Genomic DNA, 20,327 nt, shown 5'->3' with positions numbered 1-20,327 from the left:
TTCTCGACTGCGTTAAAATTATTCCTACCCACGCCGCCCCTCCGCGTGTAAAGAAACAGGACACGGTAGGGCAGCCCCGGGCCCTTCTATCCATGCAGCCACAAAAGGGGATATCCACCCTGACACACAAGGGGATAACCACCCTGGCACACAAGGGGATAACCACCCTGGCACACAAGGGGATATCCACCCTGGCACACAAGGGCATAACCACCCTGACACACAAGGGATAGCAGACATCACAGGACAACTCATCCTTTCATGATAATTGGAACAACCAATGTCATCACCGCCGGATTCTATTATCCGCGGGGTCATTTCGCGGCTTTTATCCCCTTGTTATCCGCGGGGTGGAAATGTTCAGCTAACCGGCGGATAAGAGGAAGAAATAGCAGCGGTTGGATAACAGGGAACAGGCATTTCTAAACATAGCGGCCTCAATTACAGTGCGATCTCATTGCCCTATTTGAGCTGGTGCAACAACAACAACAACAATGGGCGGGTGAAGAAGAATCTTTGGGGTTGCCGAAAATAGTGGGACTCACTGCCAACTGAGAACGTAAAGAAGCAATGAGGCGTACGCATGAGCATGAAACCGTACAATTACTCTGATCCCATTTGCAATTTTCCCACACAAGACCACCGGGCATTTGGACTGCCCTGTGGCCAGTCAAGGCCTGGCCACGGTTAAGGAAAAAGTTCTCCTCCACTGCCGTTCGTTGCCGGCGATTGGCGCTTTTGTTCGGTGTCGTGGCCGGTAACCACGATGTTCAAAATGTGCACCCACCAACTTCCTGCTCTCGACCTGGCTGCCCGGGCCCCTCCGCTCCGTGCTTACCCGGTGCAATCGCACCACCGCCTGAGCACTCGACAGCTTCACCGCTTGCCGTCGTAAATTTGTAAAGTTCAGTCTTTTTAAATCCTTTATATTAAGTTCACTTGCTTGCTTGCTTGCGCGCTTACGACCGTGCAAATCTTTCGGTCGTTTTTTAACCCACTTCCCGTGATCCAATCGAGCTGACATTTTGCACACAGACTCGTTGTGCGTGACAATTTATTTTCCTGAAAGAAAATTCCAAAATTTTCCACTTTTTAGGAAAAAAAAATTAATATTTAATTTAAAATACCAATGTGATAAAAATGAAACTCTTACTCAAGAAAAACAGAAATGAAAAATAAAACCGATGCCACGCATATAAAGAATTTATAGTGAAAAACTTTGTTTTTACGGGTTAATTTTTTCTTTCTCAACTTGAACTTCTGGCACGTGTAGATTTTTTTATTTGGCGCGCATGAGGCCGCCCGGCTGGCTGGCACATATGTGGATGAAGAGGGCTGCTCACACTGTTCAGTGGTTGTGTGACCATACTTCACCACGCTCGTTGTTGGTGTGATGTTGAGCCACTGCCAGAAATCAAGCTCGCATTTGCCCAGCCAATATACACTAAAGCAATTGCGCCACCACTCCCCCTCCCACTTATGAACTATATCTCAACATACTTAAACTTTGTTTTTAAATCACGGTGTTATTTTTTTTAACATACTGTATATTCGATAAGACGTTCGTTTTCAATGAATGGCCTCCATCAGCTCCAATGTAAAAGAAAAAAAAAACATTCATTTTAAAAAGTACAACCTACTTAAAACAACTTTCTTTGTGGTTGAAAAAAATGTTTCCACCGTAGTTTATGACACACGGGAACACTTGTGACGCCCTCCAGGTTCCAGGTACGTTACATCAACAAACAACGAGAAAAAAACGTTCACAAAAAAACACGGCCCGAGTCTCGCGCGGGCGGACGGGCGGGCGGGCGGGCGGGCGGGCGAGGCTGAGACGCGATTTCAAAGGGGAGGGGAGGGGGGCAATGCCGAGGATTGGCGGGCCTGTACTTTTCACCCTCAACATAAAGACGTCGGTTAATGCAGCCAAGTATGAAAACTGGCCCGACCAGCTTTCTACTGTGGACAGCTCTCTCTTCTCTCCCCACCCACCCACCTCCTCCGCCTCCTCACCCATCCACATCTGCGACCCACTATGCAAATGTTGATGCAAGTCTCCCAGGCCCCGTTGAGAGTAAGCGCAAGGTAAGAGAAACCCGACATTTTTGTTTGTTAGATGTATTTTATTTTCGACAAAAGAAACGCCACCCCATTTCACAAACGGACAAACATACATTGACAATTACTCGGCGTCAGCTTGAAATATCAAACAGGGTCCCGTGCTCCCACCCCGCCCGCCTCCAACCTCTCCCACCCCAAATGAAACGTCAGAATGCACCTTCTTGAAAGATGATCCTGGTGAATAAATCTACAGCTGCAGTCAAAGTTTGATCAGCTGGGGGGGGGGGTGATTGCGAGGTGGGGGGGGGGGATGCGTGGGATGAGGAGGTGAATTGCTCCTGTCAGGTTTTGCCCCCTAGAAACTGTAATGGGGGAAGCAAAGAGATTAAGCCAATTACCAAGTAATTATAACGCCAAAGTGCGACCTGAGTGGGGTGGGGGCAGGGGGGGGGGGTCTGGGAGGGACGGAAGTTGGGCTCAGTGGGAAATAAATCGTGCGGGCAGCGAGGTGCGCTGAATCCCGTGAACCTTGAGTTGCCACCTGTCCCGGCTTTCCCAGGATTGTTCTCCTGTTTTCGGAGGTCAGCCTTCCTGGGAAGGTCTCTCTCGTCTTGCTGAAGGCGTGAACAGTCCTGGCTTTGTCATTTGTCTCGTCGATTTCCACGTGATGATAACGCAGCGTCGTTGAGCTGTCCAGTTTGTGACAGCCAGGTCGCTTCTGAAAAAGAGCTGTTTAGCTCAATGGGCCTTAATAATTAAAAAACGTAACGACACGCTACTCAAGCCGATGCGTCGACAATGTAGTTCTCCCCTCTTTGAGTATTGCAAGATATTTTCCTTATTCTTGCCAGGTCTTCTCCCCGTTGTATGTTGTACATCAGAGGTGGCAACCGTCTATAAATAAGCCAGGGGGAGGGCTCGCTCACTCACTCACCCACCCATCACTCACCCACCCACTCTTTCATTCACTAACCCAGCCACTCATTCACTCACTCACTCACCCACCAATTACTCACACACTTACTTGTTCACCCACCCACCTACTAATTCGCTCAACCCATTCACTCACTGCTCACTCACCCACCCACTCATTCACTCACTCACCCGCATACACACGGGACATGTATTTTTGTCAAACCAGCGAGAAATGGTGACTGCCGCAGAGTCCCACAGCAGCCTCTCAGTCTGACTTGCTCGCTCACTCACCCAGCCGCTCATTCACTTGGCCACTAAAACACTCACCCGTCCGCTCACACACTCGCTCACTCACAAACTCAATCACCCATCCACTTGCTTGCTCACCCACTCAATCGCCCATCCATTCATCTGCTCACCCACACATCTAACCGTCAAACCTTTCACTCACTCGCCCACTCACGAACAAACTCACACATGTGCTCACTTGCTCACCCACTCATCTACTCACCCACCCACGCACACACCCATTCACCCACACACAAATTCGCCCTTCCATTCACTTGCTCACTCACCGATCTACCCATCCACACACTCACTCGCCCACTCACTCACGCACTCACCGTCTGCTCTCTGGCTCACCCACTCATCTACTCACCCACTCGCTCACTCACACATTCACCCATCCATTAACTTGCTCACCCAGTCATATAAACATCCACACGCTCACCCACACACTCGTCCGCTCTCTTACTCACCCACTCGCTCACTCACACATTCACCCATGCATTCAGTTGCTCACCCACTCATCTACACATCCAGACACTCGTCCACCCACGAACCCCATCACCCATCCGCTCGCTCACTCGCTCACCAACTATCGCACTCACTCACTCGCGTGATCGCGGGACACGTATTTTTTGACGAACTGGCGAGAAGTGTTGGTGCTGAGAAGGCCCCACACAACAGTCTCTCAGTGTGGCTCAGACGGGCAGAACGGCGCAGGAATGTGGCATCTCCGTGCTAGGGAGCTGGGCGCATAGACACGGCTGCGACACACTCTCTCCTGCTCTGGAGTATCTTTGTACGGGAGAAGAAAGGAACTAGTCTTTATTTTTTATTTTATTTTAACAGGGATAGATGTTGGTTTAAAACTTTTTTCCCTTTTTCTCCGCGACCACTAGATTTCAGGAACAGCAACACAAAAACTTCCCATTTCCTTACAGACACCATTGTGGTCCTCAAAGAATGAAACGCCTGCCAACAGCTGGTGAACAGATTTGGCCATCAAGTGGCAACAAAGATGGGACACAGCGAGCTGGAGGGGGCATTCACAATAGCCGGGGGTGTTACCAGGTCCAATAATGAGCTCTAAAAGAGACAATCGTCATCCATTGCATGGGGCTATAGATATAACAACAACAAACACAGTTCCTACGCGTAAAATTAAAAGACGCGTGATTGAAGGCGTCAGAGGGGTGGACAGCCATCGCGGAGATGGACTGATGGATGAAAATCGTTTTTTTGCGCCGGTGGTTCGGCGGACTGTTGTATTGCGGGATCGTGAGAGGCGGCGTTTGTATATGGAGAGTCCTTTCCTCCAGCAGTGGATTGACCATGGCTGACGATGATCACGATGATGGTTGAACGTTTTGCAACGGATATTTCGGTAACGCTCCGGACAAAGACACCGTCGCCATTGATTGTTGTAAAATACCAACAAAAATGCTCAATTCCATATCTCACGAAGGCAAACGATGGGAGAATATACAGGGCGATCCATTTATAGATACGCCACTGAACTCTCCTGACCCTCTTTCATTCTCAGCGGGTGGATGAAATATTGTGACGGCGATGAGTCTGTATCTCATGGAGGAGAGTGTGGTAAGATTGAATGAGTGCATTGAGATCGGTGGAGATATGTTCTTGTATTTATACACATTCTAAAATCACGATTTCCGAGCACCGGCTCAAAGGGGCCCAACACGCCAAAGTGGCCAGCAACAAGCAGCACCATCGAAGGTGTAAATAATTAAAGAGTTAAGTACGTCACTTGAATTGATGAGGTTAGCGTAAGAAACTCGGAAAATACGATGATGGGAAGGAATTTACAAAAGTGGAGCTGTGCAAGGGAAGAAGCAGAGAGAGAATCGTCCTGACCTGCAGTGTGGTGCGTGGGTGGCTGAGTGGGTGAGTGAGCGGGTGAGTGAGCGGGTGAGTGAGAGTGTTGTTGTGACCTGCAGTGTGGTGAGTGGGTGGCTGAGTGGGTGAGTGAGCGGGTGAGTGAGAGGGTGAGTGAGAGGGTGAGTGAGAGTGTTGTTGTGACCTGCAGTGTTAGTGGTGGTTGAACTCAGTGTGGTGGACGAGACGACACAGTCAGTCCGGTAGACTGAGTCCTCAACAAGGGTGGATATAAGGGAGTTGGTGAGTGAGTGAGTGGGTAGGTGGGTGGCTGAGCGAGTCGATGTATGAGTGGGTAAGCGAAATACTGAGTGGGTGAGTGTGTTGTTGTGACCTGCAGTGTGGTGAGTGGGTGGGTGAGCGAGTGAGTGTGTTGTTGTGACCTGCAGTGTGGTGAGTGGGTGAGCGAGTGAGTGTGTTGTTGTGACCTGCAGTGTGGTGAGTGGGTGGGTGAGCGAGTGAGTGACTGGACGAGTGAGGGACTGAGTGGGTGGGCGAGTGTTTTTGTGACCCGGCAGTGAGGTGGTGGTGGTTGAACACCGTGTGGTTGATGCCTGGTATAGACCGAGTCATCAACATGCGTGGAGCGAGCGTGAACAATCACCATAAGCAGCAATACAAGAGTGACGTGGAGGTGACCGGCAGTCGGTGAGCGAGTGACTGGGATGAATCGGTGAGTGCCGAGTCATCGCTCGAGCCGACTGCTTTGCTATGAATTATATTGCAGAGTGGCGAGGTAGAAACTGGGTGCAAGTGTTTACTGGCGAGATGTTATCTCCCTCGCCAGGTATGCAGGAGGTCGTGGGTTCGATCCTGACCCTGACGCCTGCTGCTGTATATTTGGAGTGTGCATGTTCTCCTCCTGGTCATGTGGATTTTTTATTCAGGTCATCCGGTTTTTCCCTCCACGTTGAGAATCGATGGGCGTTTAGAGTGTTTGATGGAAATCCACTTCGTTGAGCTTTCATTTGTGGCCAGGTCGCTTCTGAAAAAGATCTGAATAGCTCAGTGGGGCCTTACCTTGTAAAATGAAAATAGTTTTAGTTTAATAGTTCAGTTTAGTTTCCTCAAGCCACGCTTAAAGATTTTAAATACAACTTAAGTTTTTTTACGGCAATTCGCCATGATTGATGTCATGGATCACCCCTTCGTTGGAGCTGTGGAGGTATAAATATGCCGTTTTTCAAGTTCTGCTTTTTACACGAGACGCGTCAGTCTTCCACCATTCGGAGGGCGCGTGGCATTAGCCGAGCGTTGCCAGCTTCCTCCAAAACGTCAAAATTCCAGCGGTCCCCTTGCCGGAATAACGCCGCGATTGTTGCCTCCATCCATCCAGTCGTTCACTCATCCGTAAAAAAGAAAAATACCCTTTTTATTTTGAAGACACCTTCCCAACATGGAACTAAGTTCTTTCCCTCCCCCAGGGGGGGGGGAGGAGAGGAAGGGGGAAAAAACCCAGCGCTGCCAGAGCTGAATTAACTCGCAAAATGCGTGCGAGATGGTGACTGTGGCACCAGGAGTGGCAGTGGAGTGATTAGCGCTACGCTGCGCTACAAACCCGGCGACCCCATCCACAGCCAACACCAATGACGATTATCTGAACCGGTTCTGGGCCTCCCCGAGGTCGACTGAGCCTCAAATAAGTACCTGGTGCGTTGTGTGTAAACATCGCCACTGGGGAGACACTGGTGACCCGGACGTGGTCCTGACCACCCTCCCCCTCATGTGCCGTGTCGGCCTTCGTAGGTGCTCGCTTACAGCCGAGTCATGTCGTAAACTATAAAAACAAACTTTACCAGGTAAGGCTCACTGAGCTATACAGCTCTTTTTCAGAAGCGACCCGGTCACATATGATTGCTCAACGCAGTGAGCAGAGACAAATCCATGCGACCACGGGGAGAACATGCAAACTCCAAATATACAGACGTCAGGGTCGGGATCGAACCCACGACCCCGTGAATCCCAGGCGAGGTAGTCAACATCTCGCCACTGTGTATACATGTTGAAATTATTTCGCACCGTTAGTAGCTAACCGTGCTAATCGGAGGTGCTTTTGCATACCCACCGTTACGCTACACCCTCAAAGCACTTGCAATTTTATATGACTTTGATCTTTTTACAGATTTCACGTCTTCAAAAGAGGCCCCGACGCTTTTAAAACATAACCTTCGTGAAGATCGCGTTCATCCGACTCTACAAGTCATCGGTGACAAAAATGCCACACGACACGCGTGGCGAAAATCACTTCTGCCCACGCGCAAACGCCGCACCAATGAAAAACCGACGAGACGTTTGCAAAACGTCTCCTGCGTTTCCATTGACGCGTTGCCGTGGCACGGTGACACGTCCGGGGGGTCGATGGCTGGCCATCGAACAAAGACGGTCACAGCATCGCACGGCGCTTGAAGATTCGCTTCCACGCGGCCGTCTGGAAATGCTCTCCGTTCCATTATGAGGAAGCCACTTGGAGCTGGGCACTTTTAAATCATCATGTAGATCGCAAACTGATTTCTGTACAGTTACTGCTTTTACGTCTTTAGTTTGTTGTCTCCCCCCCCCCCCCCTCCTCACGTCCGATATGCACAGTTGACCATGTACCGTGCGCGTAAGAAGTTCAACACACGCACATTACATTCGTAGCCTGCCGGAGCATGCTAATAGACGGAAAAAAACCCATCACGAATGAGTTGACGTGACTCTGCGTGTGAGGAAATGGCTTCGCAGAGTTGCCGCTGACAAGTGGCTTGCGTCTGCGTGTCACAGACCCGACACAAGCGGTGTCAGATGATGATCTCTCTCCGCAGGCGGGTTGAACGCAGTCCCATTGCGGCGTTTGTGTCGACGAGATCATCAGCCCTCCACATTCCCTACATCTAATACATTCGGAAACATAAATCTCATAGCTCACATTTAGAAACAGGCATTTCGATTATTTAGCTGCTTTAAATTGCCAGGTGATAAGCTAAAAGCTCAGTGGGCTTTACCTGATGAATTAAAAATAGTTTTGTTTTATTTGTACATATATATATATATTTGTGATGTGTTTACCTTTCCTTACTTTGCACTCCTAACGTGTTTTTTTGCGTTGTTTGTTGTTGTAACTTTTTTGACCCGCCCCTACTTGGCGTCTGTAAAAAAAAAGCTTTATAGCTCATCGGATTCCTCCAGCAATACATCAATATTCTGACTCCCAAATCGAGTCTGAACACGGGCAAATGTCATCACTCCATCTCTGGGACGTATTTCCTCCTTTGGCTGCGACTCCACTGTCAGTCTCGACCACAGACCTGATCACCTCCTCTGAGCGACATCGCGTGCTGCCCGTTTTGCTTCTCTCGACCGTATTCCCTACACCATGTTGATCCTATTTTTTATTTTGCCAGGTAAGGCCCGCTGAGCGATATCGCTCTCTTTCAGACGTGACCTGGCCACACATGATAGCTGAACGACGAAGTGGCTTATCAATTTTATAGTAGCAGCCAAATAGGTTGAACGCGTGTTTCACTTTCTGTCTCTCAAAGCAAAACCAAAACAGCATCAACGCTCCCACCAACCCTCTCTTACTCATGAACAGCTGACCAGGGATGATTCCAGAACCCACATGTAGCAATCATAATAACGATCCCATTCAGAATCTCTAACGGATTGTTAAGTGTATGTACACGTATATCATACCTGTCAACCCCTCATCAGTGCCCTACCTTATTACAGACCAACTCATACCTTAATGGTCACCCCCCGTGCCCGTATGAGGCTCAACGTTCATCCTACACAGTCCCATCGCAAGGGAGAAACACAAACAAATTGAACAAAAATTATGTTACTAAACACAAACCCTTTAATGTATAAATTTTGACCATTGATGTCAATGATACGACTTATCATGATTACTGTTTGCGATCTTGCATGCTGCTGCTGCCAGATATTCAAAAAAATATCTGTCCCACCAATTTATTTTTTATTTGGTGGTATGATTATAATTTTTCTGCCCGTATTGAAACGGCTGTACGCCATTTCCACCTGAAAACTAAATTTCCCCGTACAAGAATCCGGGGTTAAACCGTGTGGGTTGACAGGTGTATTGAACTTCTTTCGCGCAGTACGTAGGCAACCGTGCTAATCGGAGTGAGCACCTCATGAGGTTGGGACTTTTGCCCGAGGGGTTTGGCGTTGCGAGCGCCACACGAGGCCGCCTTTGTCTCCCCAGTGATACACGTTATATATTTTTACACCGGGTTCACATTTTAAGGCCGAGTACATCTAGAGGTGTCCCGGCACCATGTTCAGAGCGCACTGCGCTAACCACTGCGCCACCGTTCCCCCGTACACAAGATGAAATAAATATATTTCCACTCGGTTTCTAAATATATAGCATGACCTAAGGCGTTCATTGATGTAATTGTAAATACTGCCTCCATTGCGTGTCTATGAATCAGCTGTTTAAAATGTTGCGTGGTTATATTACGTAATAGCACAGACGATGTGCAGTGTGTCGGTGTGTTATTGTGTAGGCACTGTGTATATCGGGGAGCGGTTAGCGCGCTACGCTACGAACCCGGCGACACGAGTTAGAATCCCGCTCACGGCCAACACCCAGTGACGATTAACAGAAACCGGTTATGGGCCTCCCCAAGGTCGACTCAGCCTCAAATGAGTACCCGGTGCGGTGTGTAATAAACATCGCCACTGAGGAGACAAAGGCGGCCGGGCGTGGTGCTGGCCACCCTCCCCCTCGTGTGCCACAGTGCCGGCCTTCATAGGTGCTCGCTAACAGCACTTGCCCCGACGGTCCGTTAAGGCTATACGGGGGGATCGTTGTACTGTATATGTAGGCTGTTTACGAATTATACAATACTATGTTACGTAGATATATACATGTGATTTACCTACCATTTTATAAACGTTGTAAAATGTGTATAAGTGCGCCTATAGGCTGTACATTGATGCATAAGTTGTAATATATATTCTGATCTGCATATACGTTGGTGTTATTTACATATATTCCACTGTAAACAAACGTAGATATATCTTCTTGGTTCTTTCGGTAAAGTAACGTAGAAGGGAAATAATACAATTATAAAAATAAAACATTATAAATTCTATTACATTATTTTATTCTATTATTTTATTATGTTTTATTTTTATTATTTTATTATTTCCCTTCTACGTGACTTTACTGAAAGAACCAAGAAGATGAATCCCTGCAGTCACGAAAGCTTTAAATTTAAATTTAAACGTAGATATAGGCTGTCTGTATGGTTCATACATTACTGTGTATGTATATACACATGTGTACAATTATATATGTGTGTGTGCGTGAATAAGCGTGTGTTTTCTATCACAATCATAACTTGAATAGCAACGAAAACAACGATCCACGTTTCCCACCAACGCAGACTGTTGGGGGCACGTGCTGTTAGCGAGCGCCTATTAAGGCCGTCACGGCGTGATTGTGTCTGTGTGTGTGTGGTCAGAACCACCAATGTCAGGCCGAGTTGACCTAATGGTGGCACAGATTGTGTTTTAGATTTTCACAAAGGCGGCCGGGCGTGGTGCTGGCCAGCACTTTCCCCAAACAGGCGTGACCGCCAGTCGAACTCGGGTCGCCGGTGTGTCGCGTAACGCGTCCACCACTTCGCTACCCCCCCCCCCCCCTCACGGCCAACTCCACCGCACAGCCTACGCAGACTGTAAGGGCCAGAATGCTCTCTTTGTTGGATGTTCTTGTGGCTAGAACCACGCATGGCCGCCTTTGTCTTCCTAGTGCTGATGCCACAAACACACTTATCGGGACACAAACTCATCAGTGTTTGCGTGGAGACAGCGCGCCGCGCCTCCGCACAGTGCGTGGCCTCCAGATAGTAAATGCAGATGTGGGTTTTTGTTTTTTAAATAGAAATTTGGAAATCGTCGTCGTCGCCCGTAACGAAAGGATTTTCCATAATTCTGAACGAAAGAATTGAGTTTGTTTGCAGAATCGGGCAGGGCAAACACGCTGTCTGGCCAGAGATAAGAGCGTCGTTTATACTACCCACGTCAGTTAGCCGACACGCCACTGTATTAGCGGAGGAACCACCACATAGACAAAGATCCCCCGTATAGCCTTAACAGACTGTTGGGGCAAGTGCTGTTAGCGAGCACCTATGAAGGCCGCCACGGCACGCGAGGGGGTGGGGGTCATTTGTTCTACCCAGTGGCGATGTTTACACACCGCACATTTGAGGCCGAGTCAAGCTAGGGGAGGGTCCAAAACCGGTTCAGATAATCGTCACTGCCGTTGGCCGTGAGCCGGAATCGAACTCGGGTTCGCCGGGTTTGAAGTGCAGCGCGCTAACCATTGCGCCACCGTTCCCCACCACGAGGCACCACTAACAAAGACAAAGATCACCCGTACAGCCTTAACAGACTGGATTAGCAAGTGCTGTTTTCGAGCACCATCATGCACAAAAGATAAAGGCAAAGATTCCCTGTAATAGCCTGGACAGACTGTTGGGGCAAGTGATGTTAGAGAGCACCGATTATAGGTGCACCATGAGGCTCGCACACATACATAAATGTATACACATATAAAACCTATTTTCATTCGTTTCACATACCGTGACGGTCATAAAAAAAACGTTCAAACTCCACGTGAAGCGTATATAAAGCCGACGTGAATCGAATGTTAATGCAGACAATGCACACACGTCATGATACGCACAATTGTATGCTGTGTGGGTGTTGTTTTACATCATAAAAACACAATTTAAATTTACAAGGGCCACAATATTGTCCCGAAACGACAATCGTTATGTACGCATATATTTGTTTCTTTTAGGAGGGAGTAATTTTGAAAGATATGCTTAATTCTCGTTAATTGTGAACTCACTGTCCAGAAATGCGTTAGCACAAAGCCGTCAATGGAATTAACTCCGCAATAGCCCGGCCCTCACCGTCCGTTATTATCATAAAGAAAGTTCATTGCTATTTTTGGGGCCATATTGTAAATGTGCATTATTAGTATTGCGAGTCTGAGAAACACGTTTTGAATACACCGTGACATGTTCAGACGTTATATTAAACTGTTTATCTACCGTACTGTGCACTGTTAATGAAGAGACGTTAGAAACAAATTCATGAACGGCAATGCATATGCGCAATGTTTATGCGATTCGCATTTCAAATTGATTCAGTCTATCAACAGTCGGTTAATCTACACGTCCGCATACTATACGTGGTTTTGTATACAGTGTTGACATGTGGGTGGCCTTCATCCAGCAGTGGATTGGCAAAGGGAGTACTGCGCGTGGTGCATTGCATTTATTGGAAATGTTGGTTTATTTATTTATGTAAACATGACCACCGTTTTAACAGAATTATTTTGTATAAATCGGCGTCTCTTGGCATTATATAGGATACGGTATACGATTTAATTATAGGTAATGTATTTATACAGGACAATAATTTAGCCTTGTGTCAATCCACTGCTGGATGAAGGCTCCTCCAAGCCTTTCGGGCGATGCGGGCCCGCGTGTAATTACGTTAACGTTTAAAGAAAAATGCGTAAATATATTTAACTCAATTTTTAATCCGTTTAATGTGTAATCGCATGCTTAATTACCACGTGTTGTCGGCCGTTAATTAGTGCCAGGTGAGACGACGCTCACAGCAGAAGCTTTTATCTCCGAGAGAGATAATCGATCCTCCAAAAACCATCAGCAGGAAATGTAAATTTTTCGTAACATTTTAAGCTCAAGAGCTCCTTTCACATTTTCAAAATAGTAACGAAAACTGGGAGCACGGTGATTTATTCTTGAGACTGGTGCCATCATCATCATGATCCACTGTTAATACCTCAGTGGGCTGTACCTGGTAGGATGGAGATGGATTAGTTTATTTTGATGTGTTTGCTCGATGTGTATACCTTTCTTGTACTGTACTATGCACTGATATCACGTTTTAGTATTGGTTGTTGTTGTAACGTTCTTACCCGCCCCCGACTGGACATCTGTGGGATAAAAAGAGCTTTATAGCTCATCGGATTCCTCCAGGTATAATAGGTGTCTACCGCAACATTTCGAATGGTATCACTCACTGGCTCGCTCTTTCAACGCGGGCAGATCAAACGAATGAATACTCCGTAAAGCGCGGACTTAAATGTGCGGCAACGGAAATCCAACCCGAGTTCGGATCCCGAGCGATAAGTCGCATGCAACCGACTCGCTGCCATGCACCGTCTGCGGACGTCTCTGCAACTGGGTTTGCGAGAAGTTGCTCGACAGGTTGCAGCGGATGCGTTTCATCGCCACGTTTGCGCGCCACGGATTTGGTGGTTTACGATGCTCGAGCCGCGGCTGTTAAAATGTCATCGTTGCGCAACGACTGCGCGCTCGGACGTGGTCGACGTCGTTTCAGGGGCAAAGATTGAAGTTGCGCGACTTTTTTTCTTTCCCGGCGATTTGGGTTGCGCAACCGGTCGCTCGCGCGCGGGCAAAGCTTTCCAGCAGCCCACCGCAAAGACGTACATCCAATCCTGCGTGGTGAAATTAGTCACCGGCAAATTGTACAAGCGGACAACTTAAAACTCGCTCCTCAACACCCACCCAAGTTAACCAATCGTGTCAGCTCGATTACTAATTAAATCGCAAAAACACGCCGCACGCACCTGATGATGAACAGCACGGTGATTGTTGCCCGCATCGCAAATGCCGTGGCCCAAGTACATTTATCCAGAGATTGGTGGTCAACTTATAGAGTTGGGGACCGCACTTTTACACTTTGGGGCTATGAGAACTGATTTTTTTTTCATACAATACGATTAACAAGTGAAATATGTTGAATTGTCACACGTGTAGTTTCTTATTCGTGAACAATCAGTATAAATCGTATTCTTAGAATGTCAAAAAACCCCATACTTAACTAAGCCGCGTTAAATTTTAAGTAAGATGTTCCAACGTGAATATCGACCTGCGTCACGTGTGAAATAAATTACTGCCGGATGTTGTTAATTAAGCCTCCTCCTGGGTTACTGTTACAATCAGCAGCACGCATTTATGATGATCAGATCAGCACCTGAGCAAATTAATGAGCGATATTGCGTTGGGAGTGGTGCAAAATCACATACAACAACAACAACAACGATCCCATTCGTCAATAACTGCGGCCTTAGAAAGAAAACAAACATAATAGGCGACGTTTCGGCCAATGGTCCTTCTTCGTGGCAGACGGAAGCCACCGAGAGTAGAGGAGACCGGTGAGGTCGTCCATTAGCAGGCAGCCTGTGCCAGGCCGCACTAACCAGCGTGGTGAAGTATGGTCAAACAACCCCTCATGGGGGGGGGCGAGTGGGGGGGGGGTAGGCACTCATCCGGTAGTGGCCTGACAACATATTGGGCAGACAAAATATTCCCGTGTACGAGAAAACACGAGGCAAGAAATTCAAATAACAGGGGAGTTGCAAAATTATCGACGAACTACATCAGCGCCGTGAGTCAACTTGCCCCCATTCCACCTGTAACAACCACAGGGGGGGAACCTCACAGAGGGGAGCCCTGCCACGTACCCCACCTGCGATAAACCCTCCGCGGTACGCGCGCGACTCCCAATAAAAACAATTCCGGTAGCCGCGACCGCTAACCCAGGGGGGCCGCGTGGCAGCCCGCGTTGTCGATTTACGTCTGCAACAGATCCACTGCTGGATGACGACTTCTCCCGTGTCTTGACACCGCGGTGGTTGTGGGTGGTGGACGTGGAGGAGGGGGATGTTTGACCATAGGGGTCATCCATTGAGTACGTACGCATGGAGGGGGGAAGGGGGGTTAGCCCAAATGCGTCCGCCTGCGTATGGGAGGTCTACTGACAATGTACGTACGAATAAGAAAGGGGGGGTGAAACCTCGACGATAATTTGTCTGCATTGGCCTTCAAATGAGTGAGATAGTCCGGCGTTAATATTATTAATCCTTCATCGTTTCTGCGTGGATTAAATATCGGCCGTTCTATCGGATTAGGGGGGGGGGGTGCGTCAAGCTACGTACGCAGGTGGTGGTGGGGGGTGTAAAAAGTCCGCGTGCGTACAGGGAGTAGGGGCTCAAGTTGACAGATTTTTGCCTACCTACTCAATGGATGGCCCCATACCTTGGGGTTTCGTGAATGAAGGTGGGGGGCAGCAAGAGTGCCGAGTCAGATATCAAACGCGGCTACTTCATAGCGCGGTGCGCTAATCACTGCGCCACCGTTCCGCGCCTGCACAGATGTTATAGAGGGCGATCGTGAAGCCTTAATACTCCTCGGGGCAAGTGCTGTTAGCGAGCACCTATTAAGGCGCGCGAGGTTGCGAGGGGGTGATGTGGGCTGGCCACACCATCAACCGCACCGGGCCGCCTTTGTCTCCCGAGTTCCAACAGTTCTATAGGTACTCATTATACCCCCGGAATCGAACTCTGCTAATTACACGTTCCGATCATTTCAATCGACATACGGCAGCACGCTTATAAGCGGCATGCGATGGATTAACGCGACTGTGGTCTTCCGGATATCCTATAACACGCAGCCATTCATCAATCATCTTTAAGACGTGTGCGTGTTGAACTTCTTTCGCACCGGACGTAGCCAACCGTGCTAATCGGATGTGCAGATCCTGCCCACGCCCCATCGGTCACGGAGGGGGCGGGGGCGTTATCTGACCATACTTCACCACACTTCGTGGGTGTGGGAGCCTCCCCCACCCCACCCCCGCCAACATCAGGAGCAGTCCCGGACATCGTTCACCAACTGATGTTGTTGTTAGTTCGTGAGTCCCTGGGCCGGGAATCGAACTCAGTGCGCCAACCGCTGCACCCAGGTTAAGCTATGCCCACCGGTTCCCTCCTCCCCAGAGTGCTGCATAATTCAACACGGGTGTCCGAACCAAGACCGCCTTCTCTCCCAGTAGCAGCAGCAGCGACCCAGCATGGCCCGCATAAGGCGCACGCGTAACCCCGGGGACAACACCCGCCAGCTCCCAACTCTTCTTCGAGGCTCGACGACATTCGCCAGCAACAACGCGCTCAGCGCTCGCTCGCGATTCTGGGAGGACGGCGAGAATTTGCGAGCCCAAGAAAAAATGCGACACCGCCACCATCATCATCGTCGTCGTCTTCCCAAAGTGGACCTCTGCATACATCATCATTTTCGAGTCGACCACGCTGCCTTAACACCACAACCGCCATTGCCAATTAGATCGCGCTGCCATGCAGACATGATCGTCTGTCTAAAATCGACCACGCTCTCCCTACACCATCATCACCACCATTCTCAAGTCGACTACTAACGATCTCACTAACTTCACGCACCGCCGAAAAGATTTCCCCGCCCCCCATGCTCACCGCGGAGCCGAACGCGTTGCAAATCCAGCAGCAAAACCGCGAGGTCCAACCTCGGAATGAAGTCGCAGCAGCATCACATTCAGTCAGCCTTACCTGAAATCCATCGCGTGGCTTGCGATCCTCGGCACACACAGATCTTGGAAGTTGCTCTTCATCCGGTGTAGTTTGGGTGTTTACGTTGCTCTTCGTCAGCCGTACGAAACAGGCAAAGCAATAAGACGAGAGCGGGGTTTCGCGAGCTGAGAATATGATAGACATACACAAAGACAAAGATCCCCCCACCATCGTACAGCTTTAACAGACTGTTGGGGCAAGTGCTGTTATCGAGCACCAATGAAGGCCGGCACGACACATGTGGCCCTCCTTTGTCTCCCGAGTGTCGATGCTTTAAACACATCGCACCAGGTACTCATTTTATGCCGAGTTGATCCTACGGAACCCAGGGACACGCACACGCGCGCGTGTTGCAGACGGGCGCTCGCAGCGAGCGATATAACGCAACCACGTCTCCCTCCGCCGCACGAGACGCTGTGGCCCGGCCCGGCTCGGGCTAGGCTCCGAGTCACAGAGTCTATGTGCAGCTTGCAAATATTTGCGCGTATTTAACAAACATTTTCTGTTTGATCGTCGTTCTGATCCCGGTGCTGCGATGCAATAAAACAAAGACGTTGCTTTGTATCCCCCCCCCCCAAAAAAAAAAATAGGAAGGTACATATGCGCGCGCGCGTGTATGTGTGTGTCTGTATACACATGTATATGTAGCAGAGGTAATAATGGACATTCGCTTGAACAAACTCGGCGTAAAAACGAGCCGAGTTTGTCTTTAGAGTGGTCGAGAAATTCCATTTATGTCGTGTCTCGCTATTTATTGGCGGTTCTCCCCCCCCCCCCCGCCGCACACTGCGATTGATGAAGTGACGCATTGACAATTTGCCGTTTAGATTTGCAGCCAGGTACGATCCACTGCTGGATGAAGGCCTCCCTCCGTACACGCCGTGGCCCGGGTGAGGCGCTGATGTAGAGGGGGGGGGGTGGATAGCATGGGTCTGGTCAATTTGAGAAATCACTCGCCGCTGATGTTAGCAGTGGTCGGGAGTTGAACTCGAGTACGAGAGACGGCGCATTGTGCTCACCAGTGCGCCACCGCTCCCCCCACCCCCTGCCTTTAAGTGTTCATGAATTATTCATACCATCGTGTATTCACGCGTTCGTGTCGCTCCTGTACCAGTTCAGAGCTGCACAAGGAAGGGATTCAGAGCTATTCTGAGCAGCGCATGGGCAATATGGAATATGAGATCTCCTGCAAAGTAGGCAAATGCATTCACACCAGTAGGCGTATTTAAGTCCATCGGCCTAGTGGCCTCCCAGACTCGAGCACTCACCCCCAGCCTTTGCTGCTTACGCAAGCAAACTGTGCATCTGATAAGCCTATAGAATGCCTGTAGTTACACTATACTGGTTATGTTTAGTGCAGATAGGGAGCACGTATGCGCGCGCGTTTGTTTATTTATTTACCCGCAATGGCCACACTACATCACCAAATTAGTCGATTTAATCTAGACGGTGTTTATGGCTCCAAATATCTCAATGTAGCAGGACCCTCCTGATAAGAATTCTTGAGACTCAAGTGAGTAATACTCCGTTGGTAGATCCTAAATAAACACAAAAAACATAACACTTTCTCGAATAACGCTGCCTCAACAGAACTATGTACGTAAATAATAGGCCGTTTCGGTTAGAGACACTTTTTCATGGTACATAGAACAATCTGTAAGCTGCGTCTCTTTTATACTATCTACAGAGTAAGCATTTGAATCAACACGCTATTCGATCAACTGTAATTGTTATCAGTCTGCAACATTGTACACAATTGTCCCGAGAGAATACGCTGCATATTCGACGTATTAATTCTTGAATATCCACATATAAATCACGTTCTCGTTTCATATGTTTTAAGTTACGGTGAATATTCTCGCCTTTACGTTGATATATTCAAGGTTAGAAATGTTATAAAGTTGTATGTGTATATATATCCGATTAATACAATGCACGGAGAGCATTAACGTGGTCACGTGTAACGGCCGCCATTTATAATGCATCAACATCCGTTGCAATGACGCAGGTCGAGAATTTGAAATTTTAGTCTTGATAAGCGACGGAGTTTGTTCCTATATAGACTACAACAATATAACAACCCATTGTACAACATACAAGCTTACCGTTCTTTTTCATTTGTATAAAACAATGTTACGTTCTAGAGGCAGAGTTTTAATAGCTACCACAAAAAAATAGAAATGGTATAGTTTATCCAAACCAAAAAAATGTGCCGTGTCCGGTCTTAAACACATCAACAGTCAATGGCCATTCATTTCGCTGTCCATGATATTCACTCAATAACTTCGCATAAGATATTTCCTCCCAGTCGCATCCATTTGTTCCGATTGCTCATATTGTAACTTAATTCGCTATCTTCCCCGGCTTTTTGTGGTTCCTAGAATTAGCCCAGTAAAAACACTTTGTTTTCTCATTACATGTCCAAAAAAATCTAATTCGCATTTATCTAATTCGTAATATTGTCTTCTTTCGTATACCCTGCTGCTATCCGTGATACATTCATGTTACTGACGCTTTTTCTGTTCGTGAACTATTTTCAAATCGTTTTAAAACCACATTTCTAAGACAAATGCGTGATTGCCTCCGTTTACAACCTATGTCGTAATATACAGTACAGCACGATATACCTATACAGTGTTTACAATATATTGTCTACTTTTACATAATACTATAATAACGACGATGCTTTCAAACCTTTGTATTAATCCACTGTTGGATGAAGGCCCTCCCTGGGCCATATCGCTCATAGGGGTTGTATGACCGCAGAGTTTGTTTATATGCGCAATGTATATACATACACGTTGCATATACACCGTGCATATATACACCTTGTACACATATATTGCAGATACTATAACTCACGTGAGATCTCATTGCTAGGCAGATGTAGTATTTTAACAATGACCCGGTTATATCTGTAGATGTGCGTGGAAAACGACCAATAATATCCACACGAAATACTCAATAGTTAAAAAAAATAGTTCATACAATTTAGAGATCAATAATTTTTTTTCTATTTAATTTTAAAAACGTAGATGTGCAACGTGTTCCAGCCCCTCGGTCAATTCACTGCTAGATGACGGCCTTTCCCCCCACGCCGTGCGGGTCGGTGGAGGTGTGTTATTTGACCAAACATCGACACGCTCACCCACACACACTCGTGTACATGGAGTTACATTACTCGAAGTCACACAAAGCGTGTTGCACAAAGGTTGGTGGTGAAGTCACATCGCCACCTATTACCCGATGGTAATAATAATAATTTTAAACAATATTTGACTTGTTATTGCAGCGATATAAACGACTATACAGCACATTGTTGTTGTTAAACTTTCGGGTACATATCGATCCATATACAACTTGTAATACAGTATATACAAATGCAAATACATCAATATTATAGATTTTTGCATTAATCGATGCAGAGTAACAATTATTTTCGCTTGAGGTTCGCTAGTTCATTGTTCTGCTGCACACTCGAGGCTTCGTCTCTATCACACACACACCAATCATCTCTCTGCACTCGTTAGCAATGCGTGCACCTAACCTGGCACCCCTCCCCCCCTCTCACACACCCTCCGTTGAACCTTTAAATCACACCTGTATTGCCGGAAGAAACATGAAGAGCAGGCACCCCCCCCCCTCCCCAATAAACTAAATTTACTCTTCACAATGAAGAAGGGTGATTGCTCGAAGCATCGCCGTTGAGGGC

General features: G+C 47.8%; 1 long non-coding RNA gene across 2 annotated transcripts in view; it reads right to left on the bottom strand.

The window, feature by feature from the left end:
- Nucleotides 1-14,239, bottom strand: part of LOC144723541 (uncharacterized) — a 97,608-nt gene extending 83,369 nt beyond the window's left edge. For both annotated transcript variants that reach the window (XR_013586214.1, XR_013586215.1), the window contains exon 1: nucleotides 13,802-14,239. This is a non-coding gene — a long non-coding RNA (uncharacterized LOC144723541). The remainder of the gene's footprint in view (nucleotides 1-13,801) is intronic.
- Nucleotides 14,240-20,327: the final 6,088 nt, after the last annotated feature.

Source organism: Lampetra planeri, chromosome 18 (genome assembly GCF_965212315.1).
Source record: "Lampetra planeri chromosome 18, kcLamPlan1.2.h2, whole genome shotgun sequence".
In the NCBI taxonomy this organism is placed as follows: domain Eukaryota; kingdom Metazoa; phylum Chordata; class Hyperoartia; order Petromyzontiformes; family Petromyzontidae; genus Lampetra; species Lampetra planeri.
Note: the sequence above shows the minus strand (reverse complement) of the source record. Positions and strands in the feature narration are given on the sequence as shown.